This window comes from Lagenorhynchus albirostris, chromosome 1 (genome assembly GCF_949774975.1).
Source record: "Lagenorhynchus albirostris chromosome 1, mLagAlb1.1, whole genome shotgun sequence".
Classification (NCBI taxonomy): domain Eukaryota; kingdom Metazoa; phylum Chordata; class Mammalia; order Artiodactyla; family Delphinidae; genus Lagenorhynchus; species Lagenorhynchus albirostris.
In genome coordinates this window covers 49,326,558-49,334,770 of record NC_083095.1, presented here as the reverse complement: position 1 = coordinate 49,334,770, position 8,213 = coordinate 49,326,558, and the positions used below count along the sequence as shown (strand labels likewise).

General features: G+C 42.3%; 1 pseudogene; it reads left to right on the top strand.

Annotated features, from left to right (window-relative positions):
• The first annotated feature begins 2,594 nt into the window (after positions 1–2,594).
• LOC132527906 (cleavage and polyadenylation specificity factor subunit 7-like) lies at positions 2,595–4,004 on the top strand (annotated as a pseudogene).
• Positions 4,005–8,213: the final 4,209 nt, after the last annotated feature.

The following is an 8,213-nucleotide window of genomic DNA, read 5'->3' as shown; positions in this document are numbered from 1 at the left end:
GGATAAGACTCCAAGCTCCTAATGCAGGGGGCCCAGGTTCGTTCAATCCCTGGTCAGGGAACTAGATCCCACATGCATGCTGCAACTAAGGAGCCCAAGTGCTGCAACTAAGGAGCCCGACTGCCACAACTAAGGAGCCTGCAGACTGCAACTAAGGCACCCACGTGCTGCAACTAAGGAGCCTGCCTGCCGCAACTAAGGTCTGGTGCAACCAAAATAAATAAATAATTTTAAATAATCCAAGATGAAATCCAGATTCATGCATTATGTCTGGCTGTTACATCTCTTTCGTCTCCTTTAATGCAGAATAGTATCCCTCTGCCTTTTCTTCTTTCTTTCCTGACACTGACATTTTGAAGAAGCTGAGTTACTGTCTTATAGATTTACCACAATTCTGGATTGGTCCTAATGATAAGATTCAAGTTAAACATTTTGGCAAGACAACTACATAAATGACATTGTGTATTTCCCCCTGTAGCTTATGAGAAAGAGGTACAAAATGTAAATTTTGTTCTGTTATTACTGAGAAACAAGTTTGATCACTTGGTTAAGGCGCGTCTGCCAGATACCTTAACTGTAAACATATTTTTTCATTTTTGATTAAAGAAGAATCTGTGGGGTAATAATTTGAATAATATGACTATCTTATTCTCCAACAAACTTTCACCCAATGGTTTTAGCATCCTTTATTAATCCTTGCCCGAATCAATTATTATATAAGGGTTACAAAATGATGATTTCTAATGAGATCATTTTGTTTCTATTTATTATCTCCTTCTCTCTAAGTTATTCTTCTATAAAGATCTTTTCCTCTTTTCTCTTTTTCTATCTCTCTCTCTGAGTATCACTAGGGGTATCATGGATTTTCAAAATGATATTCCATATGGCCAGTGGCAACACCTTTGAGCTGGCTCCTTCAAAATGTTTTGTCCACTTTAGCTTTCTTGTCACAATCAGAAGGGCATTTTATAGACTATATGGAAATACATAATACAAGGTCACACACCACTTATCAATTTCTAGCACAGTGACCAGAATCCTGTCACATTTGTTGAAATGAACTAAATTTGCACCCTCCTGAACCATGTCCCTTCTTGGTATGAGTCCAGCCAGCAAAGAGCATTGCAAGTGTTACTGAAGGAAAGACAGGGTGGTGGGGTGGGGTTTGGGAGACAGGCCTAGCCAGGACTAAATTCTGCTTCTAGTCCATTAATAGCCTAATAGACCATTAAGGTCTCAGGAAGTGGTTCAACCTCTCTGAGTTTCAGTTTGCTAATCTGTTAAAAAGAGAGAGAGAGAGAATAATAAGATCTATCTGATAGGAGTGACTCTGAGGTTTACAGAATGTCTGGTTCGCTGCAGGCATTCAGTAAATACAGCAATCACACCGCACCCAGAGTCTGAAATATCGAACGGCATAAAAATCCAATTTAATACTCGTTTTTTTGCTTTCTGTTCCAGAAGGAAAGACTCATCAGGGAGGGAGCCTGTTGAGGGCTGCCCTTGGGTACAGATTTGGTAGGAGTCTATCTTGTTTTTATCCCTTCCATGACTGAAAGATGAGATCCTGATTTGCGAGTGGAATTTTTTTCTGTCTACAGATAAGTGTTTGTCTCCTCTCTGGGTTCGTCCACCTCTCCCTCTTTCCTTCTTTTTTTTTTCCTTTCTTTTGTATCATGGTAAAATAGATACAACATTAAATTTATCATTTTAATCATTTTAAAGTGTACAGCTTGGTGGTACTAGGTACATTCACATTGTGAAACCACTGCCACCATCCATCTCCAGAACTTTTCATCTTCCCAAACTGAAACTTCGCACCCATTAAACACTAACTCTCCACCCTCCCCTCCCCCAGCCCCTGGTAACTACCAGTCTACTTTCTATAAATTTGACTACTTTAGGTTAACTCATATAAGTGGAATCACATATTTGTCTTTTAGTTTTTGTTTAACAGCTCATACCTCATTTCTCATTTTAAAATGTTTTGTTGCAAGAGGAAAAAAATACAGTGCAGTACAAAACACTGACAGCAGCAAGTTTCTTATACAGTTTTCAACCTACCAGAAAGATAAACAAATAACCGACAACAGAGGGGCAAGGCTTTTTTTTTCTGTTTGCTCTCAGTAATTAAAGCTAAAAGTTGTATTATTGAGTAAAAACAAAATAAAAATGGGGAGACAAAATTCTCTGGGTAAATGGCTCTTCTGGCATTCTATATCTTTTCCTCAAATTATCACCTTATTTTGTTATCTCTACATTTTAAAGACACCCAGAACTGCCCTTTGAGGATAAGCACATCACTTACCACTGGACGGGTTGGACAGCTGTCATGTTCTGAGGGGAGGTTGGGTTAGGGTTGGGGGACGGGGGGAAAATGCTACAACCTGTAGCCTCTGTCCCAAGGCAATGTGCCTCTCTGACCCTGGGGAGACTCCCTCAGTGACTGATTAAGGGCTATGTTAGAAATGTCCAGAGAACAGAGGAAGAATTCAGTCCAATTCAGTCTCTCACCGCTGAGCCAGAGGTCTCCAGTGACCCTACCTCTCACGTGCCAAGTCTCACCTTATATGCCCCATCCCTTCTCATATGAGATGCAGCTTGCCGTGCGGGCAGAAGTACCATCCCTCCGTGGGCACTGTAGGACCCTGTTGCCACGCCTCCTTCGGCAGAAACCACATCACAATTGGGTGTTACGGGAAAAGCAATCCCATTTGTTGATGTCCACCTTACAGCCCTCACATGATAGAAGCAGCAGTACTAAGCCACCTCTTCCTGTTCACCAGGAGTCAACTCCAAGCCCAATAAGCCCTGTAATTCTGCATACCTACAGTGGCCTGAGTAACAGACAAACTGCTGTCTATGTGAGCAGCTTCTCCTGCTGGACCACAGACAAGCAGCTGAGCCAGGTCATTCACTTTGTAGGAGTCTGTGGTGTGGTGGAGTTGAAATTTACAGAGAATGGAACAAATGGCCAGTCCAAGGGGGTATGCTGAGGAGGTGGAAGCCTCTGAAAACTGTCCGCAAAACTGTTGGAAATTCTTGCCAGAAAAGTACTTACTGGAGAAAAAGTGGATGTGAGGTCAGCCACCTGGCGGAACCTGCCACAGTTTGAGGCAGGGGCTCAGAAGGTGAATGTATTTGAGTCTCAAGAGTGGAAAAAGCTCCATGGGACCATGCCCGAGATTCTAGTGGTTCTGCTGGTGGATGGGCCACACTCTGAGCAACTTGTACTCTCATTCGTCCACATGGATAAGCCCCTCAGTGTGCTGCCCGACTTCAATTGCCCTCCTTCAGCCCTTCACCTGATGGGTTTGGTCCCAGTCCCAATTCCATCCCTACCACTTCTCTCCTCAAGCTTTGGAGTCCCTCCTCTTCCTTCTGGCATCTACCATGAGCATCTCATGCCCCTCCATTATCTCCTTATTTAGCTGTACCTTCTCCTGGGTCATCCCACCGCCTTTACCTCGATCCAGCCTTCTCTCCCCCACCAAATGCTACAGTGGGGCCTCCACCAGATATTTACATGAAGGCCTTTGGCCCCTCTATCCACCGCTGCAGCCAAGATTTGGGCTTTCCACCCTCTATGGTGAGTGAAGCTGAATTTGGAGAGATCGTGAAGCAAAACAGAGCAATTTCCAACAGTGCCACTTCCAAAGTGATTTCTGGAGCCCGTGCAGGGGATTACAGTGACTTGATTGAGACGATGCTTGCAGCTATTACTGTTATCAAACAGTCTCAGGTCGTCAGTGATGAGTGTTGCTGTGTCCTCATCTCCCCCCTTAAGAGCTTCATGGCACTGAAGCCAAGTCCTACAGTGTGGGTGGCAGCAGGAGCTCTTCCAGAAAAAGACATCTGTTCAGAGATTGTCTAGCTGGTCCCAAGAGAGCAGCAGGAGGCACCAGGACCTGCTCCTTAATGAAGATCAGCATGATGATTATTTCCAAGAAAGGAACCAGGAGCCCAAGAGATACCAGAATAAAGAATGGGACTGGCACCATTGAGAAAGGAGTCTGGTTGGAAGGAAATTTTTTTAATGGACTTGCATCTCCTCACCTTCATCAAGCATGTAGGTGGATGTATCTGAGAATTTTGAAGCCCTGGATTCCTCTGAGTGGGAAGAAACATTCCCTTCCATCTTGCTAGAGAAGAGCAGCACCCCCTTTGCCAACAGGTGACACAAGGGCTTTACCTGAGGTAAGATGATACTTGTCCTTTTCAAGATTGACCCCAGCTTCCATCGTTGCCATCAGATTATTTTTATTGAAGTATAGTTGATTTACAATGTTGTGTTAGTTTCAGGTATACAACAAAGTGATTCAGTTATACATATATATGTATATATATATATGTGTGTCTGCAGATATATCTCTTCTTTTTCAGATTCTTTTCTATTATAGGCTATTACAAGATATTGAATATAGTTCCCTGGGCTATACAGTAGGTCCTTGATGTTTATATGTTTTATTTATAGTGGTGTGTATCTGTTAATCCCAAGCTCCTAATTTATCTCTCCCCTACTCCCTTTCTACTTTGGTAACCGTAAGTTTGTTTTCTATGTCCGTGAGTCTGTTTCTGTTTTGTAAATAAGTCCATTTGTGTCATTTTTTTGGATTCCACATATAAGTGATATCATATGATAATTTGTCTTTCTCTGTCTGACTTACTTCACTTTGTATGATACTCTCTAGGTCCATCCATGTTGCTACAAATGGCATTATTTCATTCTTTTTTATGGCTGAGTAATATTCCATTATATATATATATATATATATATATATATATATATATATATATATATATACCACATCTTCTTTATCCATTCATCTGTTGATGGACACTTAGGTTGCTTAGAGCTACCATATTGACCCAGCACTCCCACTTCTGGGCATACATTTGGAAAAGACGAAAACTCTAATTTGAAAAGATACATGCACCCCAATGTTCAGAGCAGCATTATTATCAGTAGTCAAGACACAGATGCCATCAGATTTTAATAATTTGGGTCAGCTCTCTGCATTGCCCAAGCAGTCCCCGCTGCAGGAGCAGACAGCCTTCTTAGGGGAAGGACTAAAATGTACTGACAGGAACATGGAAACAAGTGTGGGAGTGGATCTTGACGGTGATGGACAGAGGGAGGTGGAGTGTGAAGGGGGAGCATTGTATAGTGAGCATTTATTGACCTGGGAGCACCCTCCCATGACTCAGGATTTAACTTCCAGGCAGGGACACTTAATAAGTTGCTGGCCGGGTTCTTGTTGGTTGGACATGAAAATAACTTACAACAAATGAGGCAGAAATGCCACAACTGCTTGGGCAAAGTGTGGAGAGAAGAGCCAGAAAGGCATGTTTGTACTGGTTTATTATAGGACAGACACTGAGAAGCTAACCAGTGACTATGTTCTGCGGGAAGAGGGTCCAGCAGCTGTTCTCCAGAGTCTGCTCAGTCCACGTGGACGTGATGTGGAAGTGGGGTGTGTTAATGCCTTAGGCGACAAACTTCAGGGAATGAGGAACGAGCAGTTAGTGAATGAATCCCCCCACCTCTCTGTCCTTCAGCGGGATAATCCTGGGACACATTGGCCACAGTCCCTCTGAGGGCCTGTGGCGAGATGAGTACCTGCCGTCCATGGCGGTAAAAATTCTCCCTCTACTGGCCTCAGATACAGGCTCCTCCAACGTCAAAAGTCACTGTGCATTATTCTCTCTGCTGCTCTGTCTCCCTCTCTCAGCAGCCTCACTCCCACTCCTTGGGGTCACCTCCCAGTTCAACTCCACACTCCAGTCTGTGTCTCACACTTTGCTTTCAGGGGAGCCCCATCTAAGGCTCTTCTTCTGTGCTAGAACTTCAAGTTCCTAGAGTTCATGAATGGGTAGCACAGTACACTGGGCATCAGTTAGCCTATTAAAATATCCTCCCTTGGAAAACATATCCCAGCTTAGAATTAAATGATGATTGGTAATATTAGCATTCTCGAAACTACATTTCACTCTCCACCCCAAGTCCATTTAGGGGAGGGGCAGTATTTTTCCCACAAAACATTTTCCCATACCCCTCATGCAGTCCTCGATGGCAGAGCCGGTAAAGCTCACAATACAATGTATGAGCGAATTGCCAGAACTACTGCATTTCATAAAGAGCGGCTGTTATTAAAAGCAATAAGGGGACCTAATTAGGTCTAGTGCACCTGAAAGTAATTGCATTTTCTCATGTAAGCATTTCAGTGTGTCCAAGTGCTCAGCCTTATTCCTCCACACTCTCATTGCTTGTTTGCACTGTCATTTGCTAAGACCTGCCTTTCCTAAGTTACTATCATTCCTGTTTATTCTGAATCTGACATATTTTCAATCTGTAAAACATTAGATGGCTCTGTTTCCACCTTTAACAGGAAAAATAATCTTTCATGATTTAGATCCCAGATCTTGAAATGTTCTCTCTCTGGCAAACCCCAAACCTCACCACTTCAGTTTGAAAAGCTTCCAGAATCCCATTTCCTCCACAGATCTTCTCTCTGAGGAGCACAATACTACACCGGCTCCAGCCTCTTGAAACCCAGAATTCCTCAGAGCCCCCCTTTCCTGACCTCCCACGAGAGGCCTTCAGTACCTGGCAGGCACTGAGATCCAGACTGGTTGCTAGATGCTCCTTTGTTCTCAGTGTTGTGGTTTTTAAATTAGAAATCCCTTGACATCAAAAATAACATCGTTATAACTCAGTTTCTAGCATAAGGTCATGCACAGAGAAACACTTAATACAGTCTCTTTTTTTGGCTGCGTTGGGTCTTTGTTGCTCCGCATGGGCTTTCTCTAGTTGCGGTGAGTGGGGGCTACTCTTCGTTGCGGTGCGGAGGCTTCTTATTGCGGTGGCTTCTCTTTGTTCTGGAGCACGGGCTCCAGGCACGTGGGCTTCAGTAGTTGTGGCACATGGGCTCAGTAGTTGTGGCTTGCGGGCTCTAGAGTGCAGGCTCAGTAGTTGTGGCACACGGGCTTAACTGCTCCGCGGCATGTGGGATCTTCCTGGACCAGGGCTCGAAACCATGTCCCCTGCATTGGCAGGCGGATTCTTAACCACTGTGCCAGGGAAGCCCAATACAGTCTTTTTTATGAAGGTGGAGCCAGATGTAAATTTAGGGAACACAAAAGAAAAATTTCAAATGTGATATTTTAACATCTAATTTTGCTTGGGTTAATAGTAAAAGGCTCAGTGAGTAGGTTCACATAGCTATAACATAGCACTTAATACTTAGAAGCCAAAATTAATTTAAAAACACACAGATAGCTATAAGTTATATGGGTTGGAGAGAACAGAGTTATAGAGCCAACTATATTCCTATATAAAGGAGTGTTGTCTATGGTATAAAGATAATAATATAGTAATACCCTAGATCCATTATTATCATTCATGTATTTTTGTGTCTATACAGCCCTAAAAGGTATAAGAAAAATTATGGCACTGGATAGGAGCTAGGTCCACTAATTGAATGTTTAAGAAATACTAAATATGGATGGAACAATAGGGATTATCTAATTCATCTCCCTGATTTTACACTTGTGGACTCTGAGGTAAAGAGATTTGGTATTGTTAGAAGGATACAGGCCCAGCAGTGAGTCTTCTGACTGCTAGGCCTGTATCCCTCTAACATGTTATGTGAATGTGGGGAGTAGACTTGCTGATTCTCCTCAAGCTGCAAGCTTATCAGGAAACCAGGGAAGACTTCTAGGGATCTATACAGAGGAAAGAAATCCCAAGATGTAGGCTAAAGTTTATGAACACATATATTCATTATAGGCTGTTTATAATAGCCAGAAAATTAGAAATTATCTGAATTCTAACAGTAAGATAATAGTTAAGTGAATCATTTGATAATGTACAATGGAATATTGTGAGACATTAAAAGTATTCCAAAAAAAAAAGTATTCCATAAAAAATTTAATACCATGGGGAAAAGCAGGATACTAAATTTATATAGAGAGTATTATCTCACCTACGTAGACATCAATACATGCATAGAAAAAACACAGACCAAAGCATACTAAAATGGTAACTATGGGTATCTTTGGATGCTGGAACTAGCTGGTGATTTTAATTTTTTAAAAAATAGTGTTCTATACTTTTCATAATGATTTTCTAACGGGAAAAATTTTTAAGCAGGAAAGATCGTTTTCAATAACTCTGCATCAGTCTTTGAATAAGAGAGAGTGCATATCAGGAG